The 22,814-nt window shown below is 39.8% G+C and overlaps 1 protein-coding gene across 3 annotated transcripts in view; it reads right to left on the reverse strand.

The window, feature by feature from the left end:
* Nucleotides 1-22,814, reverse strand: part of NCALD (neurocalcin delta) — a 453,474-nt gene that overhangs the window by 325,581 nt on the left and 105,079 nt on the right. The gene's annotated exons all lie outside the window — the stretch shown is intronic.

Here is a 22,814-nt window from a genome sequence, read left to right on the forward strand (position 1 = left end):
CATTGACAAAAAAATGAGGTAATGAATCTGGCAAACCTTTGAAAAATGAGACTATAGTATTTTATAAAGATAAATAATTACTTTAATTATAATAATTATTATCAATCATATATCAATAATTGTACTACCATAATTAACCCAGTTTCTAATCTCATGTCAACTAAAAGATTTGATATATAATAGTTCCAATATTGTATGTGCTTGAATGTTACTTGTAAGGAACAATAGGTACTGCTATTAAAAAGAAGTTAAAACAAAAATAAATAAATAATAATAAAATAGAATGTGAAAAAAACAAAGCACATTTTATAGCAATGAAATAAAGACTATTCCGTAAACTTAGGAAAGTTAATAAAAGGAAGAAGGTAAATTCATTCTCTGCCTCTCTCAGGTGCACACACTCATGCATTTACACGTAGTCAGAAGCAGATGTGTGCACAGGCACCTGCTGGGAAAGGGTGGGGGGTAAATTCAGCTCTCACTCCTCTGGCCCAACCCTGGCTCCAAGTGCTTCCACGCTGAAGGAAGGCATTTCCTGACGTTCCCGTAGCCCATGCCCCTGTGTACACAGTTCTCCCCGAGAAGAATCCCAAGTACTCCTGTGACCTATTAAAATACATGTTTTGTGTGTGTGTGTGTGTGTGTGTGTGTGTGTGTGTGTTTAAAAAGTAACACAAAATCTGCCTTCCTAACAAACTTCTAAGTGTATAAACAGTGGTGTTAACTACCGGTCCAGGTGGTACAGCAGATCTCTAGGACTTAGTCCACCCTGCAGAACTGAAACTTCATACCCAGTCAATAGCAACTCCCGTCTGTCCCCTCCTCCCAGCCCTGGTGACCCTTCTCTGCTTCTCTGAGTTTGACTACTTTAGATGCCTCATGTAAGCGGAATCATGCATATGGGCTTATGTCACTGAGCATAATATCCTCAAGGTTCATCCACACTGTTACATATAACAGGATTACCTTTTTTTTGAGAAAGAGAGAGAGAGAAAAAGAGAGAGAAAGAGACAAACAGGGACAGACAACAGGAAAGGAGAGAGATGAGAAGCATCAACTCATAATTGTAGCACCTTAGTTGTTCATTGATTGCTTCTCATACGTGTCTTGACTGAGAGGCTCCAACCAAGCCAGTGACCCCTTGCTCAAGCCAGCGACCTTGGGCTTAAAGCAAGCAGCCATGGGGTCATGTCTCTGACCCTACACTCAAGCTGGTGAGCCCGCGCTCAAACCAGCAACCTCGGGGTTTCAAACCTGGGTCCTCAGCGCCCCAGGTGGACTCTATCCACTGCGCCACCGCCTGGTCAGGCCGGGTTATCATCTTCCTTTTTTAAGACTGAAAAATATTCCATGCTATGTACATACCACATAAAACCAGTTTTAAGGACCCATTTTTCAAATAAATGCAAGTGTTTTAGAAACATGTCATCACCTCAGAGCAGAGCAGACCTGGTCCCTGAGGCGTCCTCATCCCCAGGCAAGCATTCCAGGGCCACAGGGCTCGGTCTGTGGCTACTCAACCCTGGCTGGGAAAAGGAGGAAAGTGGCACCACTGGAAAAACCAGTGAGCTGTTCTGTGCCTCAGTTTCCTCATCTACGAAATGGTCATTTTGGATTAGACAATGTATCAGTTCAAGGTCCCTGCAGGAAAGAGAGTATGTACTTAAATGAGAGCTTTTGTGAAGGGGATTATTACAAAGCATGGACCAGCTTTAAGGGAACCACCAGAACGATGGGGTAGTGGGTGCCTCTCATTGGTCAAATTCAAACTGAAGGCAGAGGGCAGATCAGCCTGTTTCTGTGGCCTGTGGAGACTAGCTCCCAGGACCCGGGGCAGTGCAGAGAAGGAGGCAGAAAGGATCTTGAAAGACAAAGAATACACACACAGATCTTCTCTGAGTACCACGGAGCTCTAAGATTCCATGACCATTCTGGTACAAAATTAAGCTTCGCTACAGCAAGAAAAAGAGCTATTTATTCCAAAGATTTGAGGAAAATCCACCGGGACAAGTTTCTCATCATTCTGTGAGCTTAGCTCAGATAGTGAAATGCATTTGCTGCTCATGGAGACAGCTCAGACTGAGAATATCACACTACACAGTTCCTGTTTTCCTTTCACCGAGCTCGCACAAATGTAGTGTGATTCAGTTTTGAGCCTGAAATTGATGTTTCTCCTTTCTCGTCTTACCCCCCCGAGACCCCCTCCTTCTCTGGAAGGAGGACCCTGCAGTGTCCACAGCCTCACGGATAAAGTGTTCCAGAAGGATCAGAGAAAAGGCTTATTGGCTTTTAAACCCAAGCACTTCTCAGAGCCTCAGAGCACAGACAAGCCGACAAGGCAGAGCAATGCTTTGTCCTCCCTGCTGCCCCACACCAGACCCGCAAGACGACTTAGTGTTGGGGCAAAGTACGGAGAGGAAGCGAGAACTGAATAGACATGTGGTTCCTGAGAAAGGACTCCCAAATCCTTCCCCAGCAAGCTGACACAGTAAGTGATAAGGACCACAGAAATTATTTTCTTCTCCTCACTCACAGGTCATTTTCAAATCTCCCATATTTCCCTGGACTGGGCCATGCTCCAAGGACCACCTCATCCACTGCACACCAGCCTCCAGGGACAGTGTGGCCCTACAGGGGCTCAGGAGTCACAGGGGAGCTCAGTCCGGGGACAGAGGTGTGAGATTTTTAATCTCCAGAGTCAAGGATTCTTTTGAAAGTTTCACTGTGATAAATGGTTGCGTCTAAGGAAATTCCTAGGATCACCCACTCTAAAGACCCAGGCAACGGGCTGACCAGTTTCTAGCATCCGTTCTTCCCAGAATTTAGAGGTGGTGCCGTGTTCCAAAGCACATGGGGTTTGGCTGCAACTGTTACACAGACGTCCAGCTGGGTAGCACTGGCCATTAGAGAGTTGTCACACTGTGCTGTGAAAGCTCTCTGAGAACAGAGGGGAGTCACACTGCCTTAGAACAAAAACCAGTCTGGAAGAAAAACAAAAATAAGTTTTCTGAGTAAAACATGTCATTTCTTCTTGCAAAGGGGAATCCGTTATTTCCAAAAGGCTTTAGAAAGTGAAGGAAGATCCTTTAACTTCTGACAAATAATAAGCTAGAAAGAGAAAGGAGGCTCCCCTTCAGCCCATTCTGAAGGAGGGGTCTAACTGGGCCGGAAGGTTCGGTGATTAGCTGGATGACCTTGACCAAATCAAAAAAATGTCAGGGGTTTGGATTAAGATAATCATCAAGGTCCCTTCTGACTCTAAAAATATGACTGTCAAGCCAGGAAAGGATGTGCCATTTAAAAAATGAAGCAAAGAAGGAAGAGCTGCCGTTATCAGCCAACAGGGCCTGTGGTCTGACAACAGAAGAGACGTGCTCTGTGGATCCTGTCGTCCTGGTGCCTTGATGCGGTACAGCTGCGGCCCCACCTGGAGTGACACCACACATACGGGCTGCGCCATGCATCTCAGAATATCCACCATATTAGGAATTCTAATGGCCCCTCTGTGACATGACACAGGGCTGCTCCTGACACGGCCAGTTCAGTCCGCTACAAACTCAGCTCTAGATGAAAATATTACAACTGGATGATTTGTCAAGTGCTAAGTCTAATCCTGGTTGCTCTTTTTCCAGAGTCCTTAAAGAGAAGAATGCCAGATGTTATGCTTGTATATTTAATGGGAAACTGAATGGGAAGAACAAAATGCAGCAAGCCTCGTTGTAATATTTAACTGTTTTTGAAAACCCACCATCTAAACATATCAGAAAAAACATATTTTCAGAACTGTGACAAAGTCAAATATCTCTCAAACACACACAAAAAAATAAGCCTGTTATGAATAATCCAGAATAAAGCAATCTGTCAGTTGTAAAAGGCAAGTACTCCTTTATGAGTAGTTTGAATGCTTCCAACTCTCTCAATAAATACCATGTTAACATATCAAAAATATTCAGAGGGAATTTCATTAACTAATCGCTTAGGTAACAGCAGGCTAGATCTCTCACAAGTAGTTAGCACTGATCAGGTACGATCCTGTTCCTAAAACTGTGCCCTCCTCTTGCTAGCCCCTCCCACTTATCATACAAGCCAGGAACCTGAACATCACTGAATAGCCGTCCTCTTCTCCTCCCACCAATAACCGAATCCTAGAGAATGTGCCGAACAAGCACACTTGTCTCCAATTCTTCATCCTACCACCACTGCCTTAGACCAAGCCTCATCCTCTACCTACTGGCAAAGTCTTCCAGCCTCGCCATTTTAAAACGACCTTGCCATTTTGAATTCATTCATCCATCCTTGAGATGTATCTTTCTCAAATACACATCTGATATGCCATTTCCCTGCTCATACCCAGTCCTAAATGGCTCCCTGTTACTTATAGAAAGAACTCAAAATTCAACATGGCGTCCTCCCTCACACCTCATGTGCCCGCCTTGTCTAATCACTTCCAGTTTTCCATCAATTGTGATGATATTCAGGTCTCCATGTCTTCACCAACCAAACCTTCCACACGCCCCTCCAAAAGAGTCCATGTAACAATTCTGGTTTGGGTTCTCTTCAGGATGAAAACTCGTTCTCCGGGACCTGGATGGTTTGTCCCTGTCTCTCCCTTCACATGTCAGCTCCATCCTCCCCATTGCTCAGCTCTGGCTGTGCCAGCTCTCTGCACACTCGGTCCGCTTCCCTCCTCAGCGCAGTCATGTCAACATCAAATGACAAATGTGAACCTGGCTATGCTTATTTATTTATGGGCAAGTTCTAGTTAGAGTGGGGTCAAGTGCACAAATACACTGCTCACAAGTACCAGGTCCTCTCACTGTGCACGGACCTATCCCCAGCATCTAGCATAGCACCTAATCATTGTAGGTGTACAATAAATGTTTAAATAAAGGAACAAAAATAAATAACAAAATAAATGATTCTTATTTTCAAAGAATTTACTAAATAAACAGCAAGCCCTAGCAGGATAGCTCAGTTGGGTAAAGCATCATCCCAAAGTGCAGAGGTTACCGGTTTGATCCTCAGTCAGGGCACACACAGGAACGGATTGATGTTCCTGTCTCTCTCTCTCTTTCTCTTTCTCTCTCTCCCTAGCTATCTCCCTTCTCCTCTCACTAAAATCAATAAATTAAAAAAAAAAAATTTTAAGTAAATAAATAAGTAAATAGCAGACACATCAAAACTTTGAAATTATTATAGGCAACTCATATTAGGCTGCACAAAATGAAATCACTGCTTTGGGGGGACAATTTCATATGGTTTAATCTAATATTCGTGTGCAGTAGTGTATGCACATACATCTTTTCATTGTGCTAATTTATTATTTTTATCCATTTGTATAAGATAAGTTCTGGTACAAACAATAGGTGTGTGTGTATGTTTTGGTTTGTCTAACACCATTTTGAGTTAAGCCTATTGCTCTAGAAATTATTTTACTACTATATCCCTATTTGCTATAAATAGTTCATTATCATAAATGTCCTAAAATTGGATCATAAAACTCTGTGATATGCTAAAATCCTCTAATATATTCTCAGGCTTGAGATTATAGCTATAAGAAAGTTTTCTCTATGAACATTAATATTTTCTCCTTTGAAGGCAAAGGATATGTATGATCATAATAAATATTGGCTTCCCAAGGGGTCTCATCTTGGAGGAATGTCACATTTAGAGAAACAAAGTCCAAAAATAACTAATAAAGAAGCATAATATCTACTGGTTCTTAAAGAATACTAAAGAGAATCCAATACATAACTCACAGCAATACTTCTTTGTTGGGCAGATAAAATATATTATGCTCACTTTGTTAAAGACGGCGCTGCCCACGTGAAAGCTGTCGCCCAGGTGATATTAATGTGTGTTGGGGGCAGGCTGTGGGCAGGCAGAATCCTTGTAGCCTGGGGCTTGGTTTTGGGATTAAGCCTTTCCTACCCTTTTTGATGTGGGGTGGTACAATCCCATCATGCCTCAGATAAGTGACTTTGTATTAGAGACTTCCCTACTTTGTATATTGGATTAAAGGTTTGGATTTCTACACTATAAAATAGGGGCAGAATGGGAGCTTACTCTCTTGGTTCCTGAGATTATCATTAGAGGAGAGAGCAGAGAGGAGAGCAGAAAGAGGCCATGTGGCCAGGAGAGGCAGCCAAGATGGCGGAGTGTCGAGTGAGAAGCCAGTTAGTGCAGAGTTTATGCAGGGAGAAGGAAGGAGATGGGGAACAGAGGTGAATAAGGCTGGTGAGCTAGAAACCTTTGATTCTAGGAAACTCGGATAAGTCAGTAGCTTTGTGAGCACTGAATGTGAGTGGGTTTTGGAGCCCAGTGTGTGTTTTTACTTGCCTGCCAGGTGCAAGCTAGAATTATATAAATATAATGGCCCATCAATTATTGGCTCCTGTTTCTTCACCGTCTGTCCGAATCCAATGCGAACCTGCATGGGCAAGGCGGCTGTGATAGTGGCCCTGCCTACTGGCCATACATTCTTCAAAGCACCTTCCACTCCTCCGCACGGCTACCTCACAGAGCTCCTCAGTGGGCTGGGCCAGAGGGAGGGACCCTGGCCTGTCTACAGCTCCACCACCAACTTCCCAAGCACACAACTCTCCATTAAACCAGCTTGTTAACCTATCTCCAGATTCTTTCTCATCAAATTATAAAAAGCAGGGAGCACATTTGGCAAAGATGGAACTTTCTTTAGAGAAGAGGGGAAGAAGAGGAAGCTGAATGGAAAAAGGCAAAATTCTTTGATGGGGTAATGGGGAAGAATGTCAAACATTGTGTGCCAATAATGTGTTGCACACACAGACACACACATACACACAGATACACAGATACACTCACACATACCCAAAACAGGCAGAGAGACTGTGCAAGATTACAAGAGATGGAATAGGCATACTGGACCAAACAGATTCTGGATCTAAAAACTGAGGATATTTGAATATGAACTATATATTACATGAGTTTGTAGAATTACTGTTAATTGTATTGGATGTAATGATAACATTGTGTTTATGTAGAAGACTGCCCCTATTCTTAGAAGTATTTAGTGGTAAAGTATCATCATGTCCTCAACCTATATTCAAGTGGTTCAGAAAAATAAATGTGAACATTTATCCATAAATCTTACTTAAATACAAACTTAATCCAATGTGTATATATGTATATGCAGTGAACACGAGGAAGCACATGTAGCAAAATGAAGGGACTATGAATTATTCTGTCCACTTTTTTTGTGGGTTAATTTTAAAAATAAAGAGGAATGAACAATAAACAATAAATAAATAGAGTCTCCTTCATATGTGTACTAAATATTCCACACAATGCCCTCACATTTTCCTTTGAAGCTTTAACTGGCTGACCTGAGGGTGTGGAAACAATGCCAACAGCCGTTCACGCTGGGAGGGATTGTTTATTAAACCCTCAGGGAATCAACTTTCTAATAGGAAAGTAATAGCTTCAAGCAGAGCCATTAGGAGGACTAACTAATCTCTTTAGCATTTCCTTATGGCCTCAGCAAAGTGGTCCCTGACCCCAGGCCTTATTGTGAATGTCTTTGCCCACCATATGAGTATGACACAGCCTTAATCTTCCAGTCCATATTCCAAGGGTGATCACTTAATTCATTATTCAAAATAGGATACTTTTGAATAAAAGGGGGTGCTAAGTAGACAGGGTGCTAGGACAAACATGTAAACTAGGATTGTCTCAGGAACATCTGGATATATGGTCACCCTATTTATCCCCCATGAGTGGGTGTATTAGACAAATGCTGAAATTATAGCAACAATAATCATTAACCATACAACAAAACAATACAAAGCAACTGCCATAAGCCAATTGTTTGGGAGCTCCAAGGAGGGATAAAGCGATTCCTGTGGAGGAATCATGAAGAAATTCACAGAGGAGGGGCAATTTCAAATTGGTCTTAAAATAATAATGGGATTTCTGCAGGGAGATATGGGAGGGGAGGTTGCTCCAAATAGAAGGAATTGTGAGAGCAAAAGCCGAAGTAGGAAAGCATGGGATACTTCAGGGAAATGGAAGCAACAGATCTATTACAGTGATCTGAAGGGCTGCCCTTCAGGAAAACACAGAGACAAACCTGGAGGGCTCATTGGAACGACAGTGAGAAGTGCAGACTCAGCCTAACAAGCAACAGAATCACTGAGGATTCGGGGAAGGACAGTGATAAGACTGTGGAATAGCAATCAGGCTAAAGACGTAGGCCACAAATCCAAAATAACTTTTACAGAAGTCTTCTACAACAAGAACACCCATAAATATAAACCACATCAGCCAGCCTGCAGACGGGAATGATAAAAACCAAGAGAAAACCATGATGAACATTGATGTCGCAAGCTTCTCAAACCTATCTTTATTCTCTCCAGTGGGTGGTTCTGTTTTAAGTGCTGGGTCAAGTGTTACTACTTCTGTCCATTTTTCACCATAAACATTTTCACTGGAGTTCTATTGCTAGAAAGTGGCTGTCACAAAACAGAAATGATAGAATTAAATGTTCAGAACTGTCCAAGCTCAAGAAGATAAAAACGGAAAAACCAGCCTTTGAAGGTCAAGGAAAAGCAAGTTAGCAAAAGGGAAGGGATGAGATAAATTTCCTTTGAAGATAGGAAATTACATTTTGAGGGCTCAGCTCATGTTAATTCAAGTCTTTCTACCCCCCCCCACACACACACACAAAAGCTCGAGGCACTCTCACATTTAATAAAGTTAATGATATTTTTCACAAAGCTTAATTTACAGACTTTTAATGGATTACACAGAGGATTTTAGGCGGGAAATTGAAAAGAAAACATTTCAACTCTTCAATTTTATCCCATATACTTGACTAGATAAGAGCACAAGCCTGACAGAACAATGTCAGAATGTCATTCTAGAAAAAACTATTAATATCAGTTCTTCCCGGAAAAGGTGGATAACACTGGCAAAGCAGTCTCGCTGACAGAGGAAGATGGTGAAGCAGGAAGCCAGTGCTCTGGTCTCTAAATACAAAGCCAGGAATATTTGTAAACAGAAAGCACATATTCCCTTTGTGCAGAGGGTGTGTCCTGCTTTTCAAAACATCGTCCCTGGTCAGTTAAGGCCATAAATGAATGGGAGAAAAGGCTGATCTAGAAAAGTCGTTCTTGAGTTTTTGGTCCATGGATTTTTATATCTACAAAGGACATCCAGGAAAAATAAACAAGAGCTAACTTTAAGAAGTTTGAGCTTTCAAAAAAGATCATTGCAATTAAATGGAACCCATCGAATATGTTTAAGTCCACAGGTCATGCATGTATTCACACCTTTGAAAAATGAAAGGGAACCAATTCATTATTTTGAAACCTGGTAAATAAAGGAGAAAAATCAAATATTTATCTGTCTCTCCTATATGAACTGTATCATTGGATGACCAAAAAGTGAATGAGGGGAAGCAGGTTTTTATAAAAGTATTCTACCTGATAAATTTTAAAAAATAAGTCTAAATTAAAATATCACCATTTTATCAACCCTAATAAATAAATAAATCTAAGCACTGAGCACCAACAATTAACATTACAAAAAGAGGTACAGACAAATTTGTGCTTCCTGATAGAAGAACACTCTTCTAGTATTACCAGTGGAGTTGTATCTGAGTCTGATCACACCTCTAAATCCAGCTACCACATGCAGGGAGTACAGAAAACAGAGGAATACAGTGAAATGTATCATAAGTACGTAACTAGCAAAACCCATGGAGTTTATGTATGACTGAATGTTCTTCTTTTATTGGTCTGGCAAAATCTTCTTTAACTTCACCACCGGATATAGACTCACCAAGGCAAGCCTGGCTACCCCCATTACTAAGTGCTCACCCTCCAATAGCAGGAGCCAATAATGAGCCCCAGTGGACAAGCTAGCTATCTGAGGGGGTTGATGGGTTTATTACATTGGTTTCCTTTCATCATGGAGGGGCAAAGATCTATCCTCACTGAAATACATTCTGGTTATGGGTTTGCCACCATTCACAAACTTAGGCAATGCCTTATTTATCATCATAGTACCCCTCACAACATTTTTTCTGACCAAGGCATTAATTTCTCAACAACAACAACAACAAAAACAGTGCATTTCATGGCTTATGATCATGAAATTCTCTGGTCCAGCCACATACTTTGTCATCCAGAAGCGGCTGGTGACAGATAGTGGCATCACCTACTGGTGAAAGTCACTGACTGGGAGATAAGACCTTAAAAGTTTCTAGCACTATGGTACAGGATGTAGTATATGCTTTGAATGAACAATCCACACAGAGCGCTATTTTTCCCATAACTAGACTACATGGGACTGGGAACCAAGGGTTAAAGTTGAAGGGTCCGCTATTACTATTACACCTAACAATCTAATCACAAAAATTTTGTATCCTGTCCCTGAGATTTGAGTTTCGGATTGTTTAGAGTTATTAGTTCCCAAGGAAAAATACTTTCATTGTAGGCACATAAAGGGTTTCCCTGGACCAAAATCTGAGACTAACCTTTGGTTATTTCAGACTCCTTGAACCGATATGCGCAAAGAAAAGTTTTACTGTACATATTAAAGTGACAGACACTAGTTATTAACATGAAATAAGATCACTGCTGAACAGTGGAGGTAAGAAGGAGGATGTTTGTCAGCCAGAGGCTTCTCTGAGCTTCCATTACTTCCATGTTCAGTGGTAAAGTTAACAGAGGATTTTACCAGACCAATAAAGGGGTATGAGCTAGGACAGACTCTTCAGGAATGAAGATTTGTGTCAAACACAAGAAAAGTATCTTTACAAAGCAAAGGGCTAGTTAAGGGAAAGAAACATGGAAGTGGATAAGGGAAGAAAATCTTTAACAGAAGATCTATATATAGATACTATATGTATATTTATATTTATATCTATAGCTACAGCTATAGCTAAGTATAGAAATAGAGATAGATATTGAGGAGATAGATATAGACAGAGATCAGTTATGGCCTTGTGATCAGTTACAGAAATGAGGACTGTAACAACTATGTGTGATTTTCTTCCTTGTTTTTTATGTACATATTTGAATATAGAAATTATTTCCCCCCTTTTCCTTTCCCTTATACGTCATGTAAAGAGTGTTTCTTGATAGTTAACTTTACAATTTAGTCTTCTGGGTTATAAAATAAATAGGATTATGACTAACCTATAAACAGAATTAATATCATCCAAATATAGATGCATTGACTGATGGAACTTTTTTCTCCTATGTCTATGTGTTTTGGGTTTTTTGTTTTGTTTGTTTAATCCTTTCACTTTTTCACCCAGTCCCCTAAACATCTCCCCACTGACATACAGCTGTCAATCTGTTCTCCATATCTGAGTCTGTTTCTATTTTGCTTATTGGTTTCTTTTGTTCATTTGATTCCACATATAAGTAAGATCATATGTTACTTATCTTTCTCTGATTGGGTTATTCCACTTAGCACAATACTCTCCAGGTCCATCCATGCTGTTGCAAAAGGTACGATTTCCTTCTTTTTTACAGATGAGTAGTATTTCATTGTGTAAATGTACCACAGCTTTTTTATCCATTCATCTACTGTTGGGCACTTGGGCTGTTTCCAGATCTTGAGTATTGTAAATAACACTGCAATGAACACAGCAGTGCATATACTCTTTACAATTGGTGTTTCGGGTTTCTTCGGTTATATAAATATTTCCAGAAGTGGAATCACTGAGTCATAAAGCAGTTCCATTTTTTAATTTTTTGAGGGAACTACATACTGCTTTCCACAATGGCTGCACCAGTCAACATTCCCACCACCAGTGCACGATGGTTCGCGTCTTTGCCGACACTTCTTGTTTGTTGATTTATTGATGATTGCCATTCTGACAGGTGTGAGGTGACATCTCGTTATGGTTTTAATTTGTATTTCCCTGATGATTAGTGACATTAAGCATCTTTTCATATGTCTATTGGCTATCTGTACATCCTCTTTTGAGAAGTGTCTACTCGGGTCCTTTGCTAACTTTTTAATTGGATTATTTGCTTTTTTTGGTGCTGAGTTTTATAGGTTCTTTATAAATTTTGGATATTAATGCCTTAGACTGATGAAAGTTTATATCTCCTTTATTGGGAAAATGGTGAGAACACCTTCATTCATGAGGGGATAGTTGATTATAATGTTTTTGTTGTTTTATCAAGTTGCTCTGTGGGTAGAAAGCTGTGTATGGATGCTGAAGAGACAAAAGGGTGGGCCCTAATAGTGCCCATTCTCACTCAATTCCACATTCACTCTTCTAAGTAGCTTCCTCTGACCACACACCCCATTTCTCAGACTAACTCTCCCACTGCCTCCCTATTGGATTCTATCAATTAGGGCACTAGCAGAAGATTGGAAAACAAAAAGAATGGAGAAGTTTGTTTTTTTTATCTCTGGTAGTGACCGTAGTGGCAGCGGCAGTGACATCATGACTGGCTGATGTGGGCTGTGGCTCATGCTCAGGCACCTTGGTTCTAATAGCAGACGTGGACTGTGAGCCAACTAAAAGCGGGGGTTGTCTTATATTAACGTGCCCGGCCTAGGGGGGAACTCAGGGTACACACATGGCTGCAAAATAAAATTTACCGTCTTATCTATTTATAAAGTATATAGTTCAGTAGTGTTAAATATATTCACATTATTGTTAAACAGATTTCCAGAACTTTCTCTTCTTGCAAGCCTGAAATGCTATACCTTTAAATAACAACTCCCATTTCTTCCACTTCCCTGCTCCTAGTAACTATCATTCTACTTTGTTTCTAGAATTTGACAACTTCAGATAAGTAAGCACATGATTTTTAAAAAAAATTTTACATAATGGTAGAATAGAAGGTCAGAGTTGAAAAAAAGTCTGAGGAATCATCTAGCCCAGGCTCTTGTCCACTGCATGAGTTCCACCTTTTTCATGTTATGTTCAGTTTTTGATCACCTGATCTCTGCTGGAAGAATCCCAATGACTTCTTCACAAGGTGAGGCATGCAACAGGTAGACACATCTTGTGTTTTTAAAAAAAAAATTTTTTTTAAATTTCACTCTTCCTCACATTAATCTAAAATGTTAAACTTCTACCCATTGATCCTGGTCTATTTCCAGAATAGAACACATTCCTTCATCTTCCAACATTTTCATGTGTTGTGCTATTTTAAAAACAAGTTTTTATCACATGTGGTTTAGCCTGCCACGAGACAGCAAGATTTGCATGAAGAAAATCAGGAACACAAATTAAGAACATCAACTGCTCTTGATCTTCAACACTCAGCAACAGCATAGCAAGTAGCCAGAAGTCCCCATAACCGAGGGAAAGCCAGCAGAACTCGAGAACTCATTAAAACAGTGCCGCTTCGCTTGCTCTGGAGGCCTGTTGCAGGCCTTTAAAAATAAATATTCCACCACATGTTCACAAGCTTACTGACAGTTCCACACTAGGTGACTATTTAGCTCTTTAATAAACCAAAAGATTCTCTCCAACGTAGTCACAATATTTACCACAGAGACTGCCGCTAATGAAATTTCATTTTGCAAAAGCCTGTTGATTTGCAATGATTCCTGAAGTTACAGAGGCAGGAGGAGATCATCTTTTTCTTACAGTGTTTCTAGCAGCATTCACGGCAACCCTTTCTCCAAATTATTGCATGAAGTTACTTATACTGTTGCTATAGAAACATAGCCAAAAATAATAATAAAGCATTTGAAGAACACAGAGACTCTGACAAAACCTCTTTAATGGAAGATCAGAGGCTGGAGGAGCCATGCAGGAGAACTCAGCTCTATGAGGCTGCTGCCCCTGTTGCATGTGACGTTGCCTTGAGCAACTGTCTTTATCATCTTCTTTATCGTTGTTAAATGTGCTCAATGTGTTTTTGATATAAAAGAAGCAATGTCATTTTAAAAGAGAAATGTAAAAATAAGTAAAAGCCTAGAAGCAATAATTTATAAACAATAATTGTCATTTGCAAGTAAACATATGGGAAAATATCTGTCTGTCTTGTAATCAAAGAAACGCAAATCCAAACAGCATAGTACTTCTGTCTCAACAAGTGAGGATACAAGGAAACATACTCTCAGCACTGTAGGCAGACATGTACATTAGTACAACCTTCCAGAAGGTGAGTTTGCCAATAAATAACAGAAACCTCAAAGATATTTATATATTTGGTCCAGAAACATTATTTCCTGGAATATAGCCTAAAGAAATGATGACAAAAATGAGCACACAAAAAAAGTGTGGACCATCGGTGGGATATAAAACTGAGAGCCACAGACATAGATAAAAGTGAAGTGGTTACTGGGGGGGGGAGGGGGACATAGGAGAAGAGGTGGGGGGAGGTGTAAAGAGGAACAAATATATGGTGACAGAAAATGATTTGACTTTGAGTGATGGGCACACAATGCAATCAACAGTTCAAATGCTATAGAAATGTTTACCAGAAACCTATGTACTCTTATTGATCAATGTCACCCTGTTAAATTCCATTTTCTAAATAAATTTTTTTTTAAAAAGTGTATACGTAATTTGTAGTAACAAAAGACTGAAAACATCCAAATAGCAAGCAAGTGATAAAATAAATAAATTATGGCTCAACCAGAAGATAGAATTCTATGCAACCATAAAAAAATAAAAAATTAAAACAAACAAAAAAAACACATTATATACTACTTACCCAGTGGCAAGCTCTATTCTAAGCAATTTATACATGTACCCATTTTTTTTTTTAATTTTTTTTTTTTTTTTTTTACAGAGACAGAGAGAGAGTCAGAGAGAGGGACAGATAGGGACAGACACACAGGAACGAAGAGAGATGAGAAGCATCAATCATCAGTTTTTTGTTGTGGCACTTTAGTTGTTCATTGATTGCTTTCTTTTTTATTATTATTTATTTATTTATTCATTTTAGGGGGGGAGAGAGAGAGAAAGAGAGAGGGAGAGAGAAAGAAAGGGGAGAAGCAGGAAGCTTCAACTCCCATATGTGCCTTGACCAGGCAAGCCAGGGTTTTGAACCAGCAACCTCAGTGTTTCCAGGTTGACGCTCCATCCACTGCGCCACCACAGGTCAGGCCCATGTACCCATTTTTTAATAGAGAAAACTAAGTCATAGAAGTAATTTGCTCAAGAAATACTTTTTTTGCTTTCTTTTTTAACCTTCTTTTTTCTATTTTTCCAACTTTATCTTCTGCAATTAGCATGTATTACATTTATAATTAAAATATATGCATACAAGAATGCTCTGCTGCGTCCTGTAAGCTTCCTGATAGGCCACTGCCCTTAGCCTTGAACTTGAGAGGACCCAATTTTTAACATATGGGACCAACTGAATGTGCTTCACCTCAGTTTCCTCCCTGTGGACCATAAGCTACAGCTGTTGTTGTTTTTAAATCTTCATGAAAACAAAAGAGCAAAGGATCCTGACCTGAATGGATAGCACTTTGTAAATAAAAACTTCAATAAAAGGTTATCATTTCAACATCTGAAGTTTCAAAGAACTCAACCTGTGTCCAAATAGTGTCTTTATTCCATGCCTTTATCCTCAGGTCATCTGAGTGTGCAGATATTTAAGTTCACAAACAAAATCCACAGGCTGGTGTGGATAGCGCTGCCTCTTGTGAGACCTTATGCCCCATGCCGGCCTTTGCCATTCTGCCCTGGGGCTCCTCCTCTGTAATTCCCGACTGAATCAATCCTGAGATTTCAATTGCCCCCAGGAAAAAGAAAAATGAGATGTGACAGAAATGAAAAGGAGCACCTACCCACACAGACTGCCCACACCATACAGAAAGAACGCAATTGCCTCGGGCTCAGCCGGACAGAGGCGATAACTGTTCTCTCAGAGAACCATCCCTGCTCAGATAAGAAACGGTACTCATGTGTGGGACTTGCAGTCTGTAGGAAGCAGGGAGAGCCTAGGAGCCTCCAGAGGGGGCTGCATCAACTGTCATCAGGATCAAGTCCAGGGAGCTGCCTGGGCAATTTTCACCCCCGGCCATCCAGTGGCCTTGATTATCGTTCCCCATCAGCAAAGCCCGAGAAGCTCTGAGGAGAGGGGCTCCAGATTCTGCAGCATCAGCCAGAATAGCACATAACTACGTCTGGTGGCCTATCTACACTGCTCACGAAGATTAGGGGATATTTCAAAATGAATATGAAGCGATAAAAAAAAAGAAGCTTTTGGGGGTGACGTCACGGAAATGGCGCCGTGAGCAGCGCGTCCGACAGATCTCCCCAAAATCACAACAAATTTATCAACTAGAAACAGGAAAATTTATCTTCGGAGCAAACTGAAAGCAAAAGGACTGTTATCACTCGAATCTGAGAGACGAGGGTGTGGAGGAAGCTACCGCAGGGACGTTCATTCAAGCCGCGAGAAAGTGCGCCTGTGGTAAGTCATCCCGCACTCGGAAGCCGCCGCCGGCCGCCGCCGCCGCCGGCCGCCACCGCCAGCCGCCGTGAGCAGCGCCCGGGTCGGTTGCAGGGCGAGCGGCAAGCAGCCGCTGGCGCGCTCCCGGTCTGGTTGCAGACCGAGCATTGCAGACCGAGCACCGCTAACGTTCCCAGCGGCCCGCGCATGGGGAGCGGGAGAGGCCCCAGGGCGGTATTCCCTACTTGGGAGATTCTCTCCGCGGGCGGGGCACCTCACCCAGCCATTCAAGCTAACAATCAAGCGTTGGGGGAGGGGCGCGCGCAGGCAGCCTGAAATACCTTCGGGAGCACAGCTGCGACCCAATTACTAAAATTAACTTAACCCGTGAAATCTGCGCACCCTCGGTTCTAATTGATAAGATCTCTCTCAGTTCACCGACCCAAGACAAGAGGCGTGATATTTTTTTGGTGCCTCTTGCTAAAGGGGCGGGGGCAACTTCTGATTGATAGAGCCTCCATATTCAGGGATAAACGCTAACAAGAAGGACTTGGCAGATAATAAGATCTATACCACACTAGTCGCAAGCAGAGACTAGTGCCTCTTCTTACCGGCCAAAACAGGCTACAAAGAGTGGAAAGCCTGGGTTGAGAGGTCCAACGGAATGCTAGGCGCTGAACAATCACCTTGACAACAATTGACTCCCACCCCCGCCTGATTACACTGGAGGCCCTGACTGTCAGAGCCCTTCCCAGAGCCTTGCACTGAGTGGGGATAGAGTGGGGATTTCCCAGCTCTTTGAGTCTCTTACTCCCCAGGCAGAAGCAGTGGCAGCCTTGTGGCTGGATCGCCAGGCTGCTGGTTCGGGAGGGGGGCACTGGGAGAGAGAATCCACGAAGGCGAACTCTCTCGTCGTTAGACCCTGCAGACGCCGGCAGGCCTTGACTACCAACAAGACTAAAGCCAATTGTGTGACATTGCCATAGAACCCCATCAACTGCAAGTCCCTGCCTGGGTGTGGCGCAGGGGCAGGGCCTGGGGTGCAGAGTCGCCGACCGGGAAGAGGGAGAGAGGAGAAGGAGGAAGAGGTTGACATCTCAAAATCAGGAAAAATCCACAGACTTTGCAGCTTGTTCCACTGTTTGTTGGTTTGTTTTTTTTTTGTTGTTGTTGTTGTTGTTGTTGTTTGTTCCTTCTATCTTATTGCCTTTATTTCCTCCACCTCAGTCCTTCTATTCTCTGCCCATCTTATGCTTCCCTTTTCTTGAACTACACTACCCATAAGTGTTACATTTTATTTCTCTTCTTCATCCTCACCCTCCTTTGGGGTTATACTCCAGGATACTTAATTCTCACTCTCTCCTCTTTTGTTTTTTTTTTGCCTTATTTTGTCTTTTTCTCTTCCTTTTTTATTTCTTCCTTCGTTTTTCTCTTTTTCTTATTTTTTCCTTTCTATTCGTTTTTTCTTTTCTCGTTTTACTTTCCTCCCATTTAATCCTCAATCACGAACAAATTAGTTAATTTGGGACTCAAGATTTTTTTTGGCTTTGTTTTTCTTTTTCGGTTTTGTTTTTGTTTTTTTCTGGTTGGTTTGTTTTTGTGGCATTTTGGGTCCTCCCAACCCAAGGTCTCCATTGTATTTGGTCTTTGCTCCACTTAATACAACGTATTTTTACTTATTATTTTTATTTTTTCTTCTTGATTATTCCTTTTTTTGTCCTTTTTTCTGGTTCCCTCTTGTCCCTCTCATTATATCTCTTGGTTGACCGTCACCCGCAGGCAGATCAACTTATGCTTGTCTAAGATTTTCTTCCTTTTTTTTTTTTTTAATTTTTTTTTTTATTTTTTTTTTTTATTTATTTTTTTATTTTTTGCCCCCTTGAACTCTTCACCGCAAACCAGGCCCTCCATTATAGGCACGATATTTCCCTGAGGAGGGAAGGAGAACAAAGAAAAAAAAAGGGGGAAATAATAAATTATTACTGCTTTTTTTTGTGGGGTGTTTTACCCTTTGTTTTTTTTTTGTTGTTGTTGTTGTTTTGGGTTTTTTTTGTTTTGTTTTTGTTTTGTTGTTTTTTTTGTTTTTTACTTTTTACTCTTTATTAATTCTAATTAGTGCTATCAACAAGACCACCCTCAGATGCCAATAAGAAAGAGGAAATTGAATATTATGGATACAAAAGAAAGAGAGGTAACACAAATAGATGTGGAAAAATCTATGGAGAAAAGACTTAACATATTGGAAGCCTTGGAGCTAAATGACAGAGAATTTAAAATAGAAATCTTAAAAATACTCAGAGATATACAAGAAAACACGGAAAGGCAATATAGGGAGATCAGAAAACAACTCAATGAACACAAAGAATATATTACCAAGGAAATTGAAACTATAAAAACAAATCAAACAGAAATGAAAAACTCAATTCACGAACTGAAAAACGAGGTAACAAGCTTAGCTAGCAGAACAACCCAGATTGAAGATAGGATTAGTGAAATAGAAGACAAACAACTTGAGGCACAACAGAGAGAAGAAGAAAGAGACTCAAAAATAATAAAAAACGAGAAAGCCCTACAGGAATTATCTGACTCCATCAGAAAGAATAACATAAGAATAATAGGTATATCAGAGGGAGAAGAGAAAGAAAATGGAATGGAGAATATACTCAAACAAATAATAGACGAGAACTTCCCAAGCCTGTGGAAAGAACTAAAGCCTCAAATTCAAGAAGCAAACAGAACACCGAGTTTTCTTAACCCCAACAAACCCACTCCAAGGCACATCATAATAAAGATGACACAAACCAATGACAAAGAAAAAATTCTCAAGGCAGCCAGGGAAAAGAAGAGTACAACATATAAAGGAAGGCCTATTAGATTATCATCAGATTTCTCAGCAGAAACTCTACAAGCTAGAAGAGAGTGGACCCCAATATTTAAAGCCCTGAAAGAGAGGAACTTTCAGCCAAGAATACTATACCCATCAAAGCTATCCTTCAAGTATGAAGGAGATATAAAAACATTCACAAATACAGAAAAGATGAGAGAATTTATCACCAGAAAGCCCCCACTCCAGGAAATACTAAAGGGGGTTTTCCAACCAGATTCAAAGAACAAAAGAAAACAACACCACAAGTAACAGCTCCACCAAGAACACAATAAAACCAAACTTAAACTGTGACAACAAAGGAAAAAAAAAGGGGGGGAGAGAATGGAGATTAACAGTAGCAAAGGACGATGAAGTGCAGAAATACTTATAAGATAGGGTACTACAATGAATATTGTAGGTAGGTACCCTTTTCATTACTTAATGGTAACCACCCTAGAAAAAACCACCACAAAAACACATGACTTAAAAAAGGTAGCAACAGACGAAAGAAGTATGGAACACAAACAAACAGAAACAAATGATAGAAAAACAAAAGAGAAGAATCAAACTAGATACAAAACTAACAGAAAGCAATTTATAAAATGGCAGTAGGGAACCCACAAGTGTCAATAATTACACTAAATGTAAATGGATTAAACTTACCAATAAAAAGACACAGAGTAGCAGAATGGATTAAAAAAGAAAATCCAACTATATGCTGCCTACAAGAAACACATCTAAGCAACAAGGATAAAAACAAATTCAAAGTGAAAGGCTGGAAAACAATACTCCAAGCAAACAACACCCAAAAAAAAGCAGGTGTAGCAATACTCATATCTGATAATGCTGACTACAAGACAGAAAAAGTACTCAGAGACAAAAATGGTCACTTCATAATGATTAAGGGGGCACTGAATCAAGAAGACATAACAATCCTTAATATATATGCACCAAACCAAGGAGCACCAAAATATATAAGACAGCTACTTATTGACCTTAAAACAAAAACTAACAAAAATACAATCATACTTGGAGACCTCAATACTCCGCTGACGGCTCTAGATCGGTCATCCAAACAGAGAATCAATAAAGATATAGTGGACTTGAACGAAATACTAGAACACCTGGATATGATAGACATCTACAGGACACTTCATCCCAAAGCGACAGAGTATACATTTTTCTCTAGTGTACATGGAACATTCTCAAGAATTGACCATATGTTGGGCCACAAAGACAATATCAGCAAATTTAGAAAAATTTAAATTGTACCAAGCATATTTTCTGATCATAAAGCCTTGAAACTAGAATTCAACTGCAAAAAAGAGGGGGAAAAACCCACAAAAATGTGGAAACTAAACAACATACTTCTAAAAAATGAATGGGTCAAAGAAGAAATAAGCGCAGAGATCAAAAAATACATACAGACAAATGAAAATGAAAATACGACATATCAGAATCTCTGGGATGCAGCAAAAGCAGTAATAAGAGGAAAGTTCATATCACTTCAGGCCTATATGAACAAACAAGAGAGAGCCGAAGTAAACCACTTAACTTCACACCTTAAGGAACTAGAAAAAGAAGAACAAAGACAACCCAAAACCAGCCGAAGAAAGGAGATAATAAAAATCAGAGCAGAAATAAATGAAATAGAGAACAGAAAAACTATAGAAAAAATCAATAAAACAAGGAGCTGGTTCTTTGAAAAGGTCAACAAAATTGACAAACCCTTGGCAAGACTCACCAAGGAAAAAAGGCACAGGACTCAAATAAATAAAATCCAAAATGAAAGAGGAGAGATCACCACAGACATCATAGATATACAAAGAATTATTGTAGAATACTATGAAAAATTATATGCCACCAAATACAACAATCTAGAAGAAATGGATAAATTCCTAGAACAATACAACCTTCCTAGACTGAGTCATGAAGAAGCAGAAAGCCTAAACAGACCAATCAGCAGGGAGGAAATAGAAAAAACTATTAAAAACCTCCCCAAAAATAAAAGTCCAGGCCCAGACGGTTATACTAGTGAATTCTATCAAACATTCAAAGAAGACTTGGTTCCTATTCTACTCAAAGTCTTCCAAAAAATTGAAGAAGAAGCAATACTTCCAAACACATTTTATGAGGCCAACATAACCCTCATACCAAAACCTGGCAAGGATGGCACAAAGAAAGAAAACTACAGACCAATATCTCTAATGAATACAGATGCTAAAATTCTAAACAAAATACTAGCAAACCGAATACAACAACATATTAAAAAAATAATACATCATGATCAAGTGGGATTCATCCCAGAATCTCAAGGATGGTTCAACATACGCAAAACGGTTAACGTAATACACCATATCAACAAAACAAAGAACAAAAACCACATGATCTTATCAATAGATGCAGAAAAGGCTTTTGATAAAATACAACACAATTTTATGTTTAAGACTCTCAACAAAATGGGTATAGAAGGAAAATATCTCAACATGATAAAGGCCATATATGATAAACCATCAGCTAACATCATATTAAATGGCACTAAACTGAAGGCTTTCCCCCTTAAATCAGGAACAAGACAGGGTTGTCCACTCTCTCCACTCTTATTTAACGTGGTGCTAGAAGTTCTGGCCAGAGCAATCAGACAAGACAAAGAAATAAAAGGCATCCATATTGGAAAAGAAGAAGTAAAGGTATCACTTTTTGCTGATGATATGATCCTATACATCGAAAACCCGAAGGACTCCACAAAAAGATTATTAGAAACAATAAACCAATACAGTAAGGTCGCAGGATACAAAATTAACATACAGAAGTCCATAGCCTTTCTCTATGCCAACAATGAAATATTAGAAAACGAACTCAAAAAAATAATCCCCTTCACGATTGCAACAAAAAAAATAAAATACCTAGGAATAAACATAACAAAGAATGTAAAGGACCTATATAATGAAAATTACAAAGCATTATTAAGGGAAATCGAAAAAGATACAATGAGATGGAAAAATATTCCTTGTTCTTGGATAGGAAGAATAAATATAATCAAAATGGCCATATTACCCAAAGCAATATACAAATTTAATGCAATTCCCATCAAAATTCCTATGAGATTTTTTAAAGAAATGGAACAAAAAATCATCAGATTTATATGGAACTATAAAAAACCCCGAATAGCCAAAACAATCCTAAAGAAAAAGAATGAAGCTGGGGGCATTACAATACCTGACTTTAAACTATATTATAGGGCCACAATAATCAAAACAGCATGGTATTGGCAGAAAAATAGACACTCAGACCAATGGAACAGAATAGAAAGCCCAGAAATAAAACCACATATATATGGTCAAATAATCTTTGATAAAGGGGCCAACAACACACAATGGAGAAAAGAAAGCCTCTTCAACAAATGGTGTTGGGAAAACTGGAAAGCCACATGCAAAAGAATGAAACTTGACTACAGCCTGTCCCCGTGTACTAAAATTAATTCAAAATGGATCAAAGACCTAAATATAAGACCTGAAACAATAAAGTACATAGAAGAAGACATAGGTACTAAACTCATGGACCTGGGTTTTAAAGAA

This window comes from Saccopteryx leptura, chromosome 3 (assembly GCF_036850995.1).
Source record: "Saccopteryx leptura isolate mSacLep1 chromosome 3, mSacLep1_pri_phased_curated, whole genome shotgun sequence".
Taxonomy (NCBI): domain Eukaryota; kingdom Metazoa; phylum Chordata; class Mammalia; order Chiroptera; family Emballonuridae; genus Saccopteryx; species Saccopteryx leptura.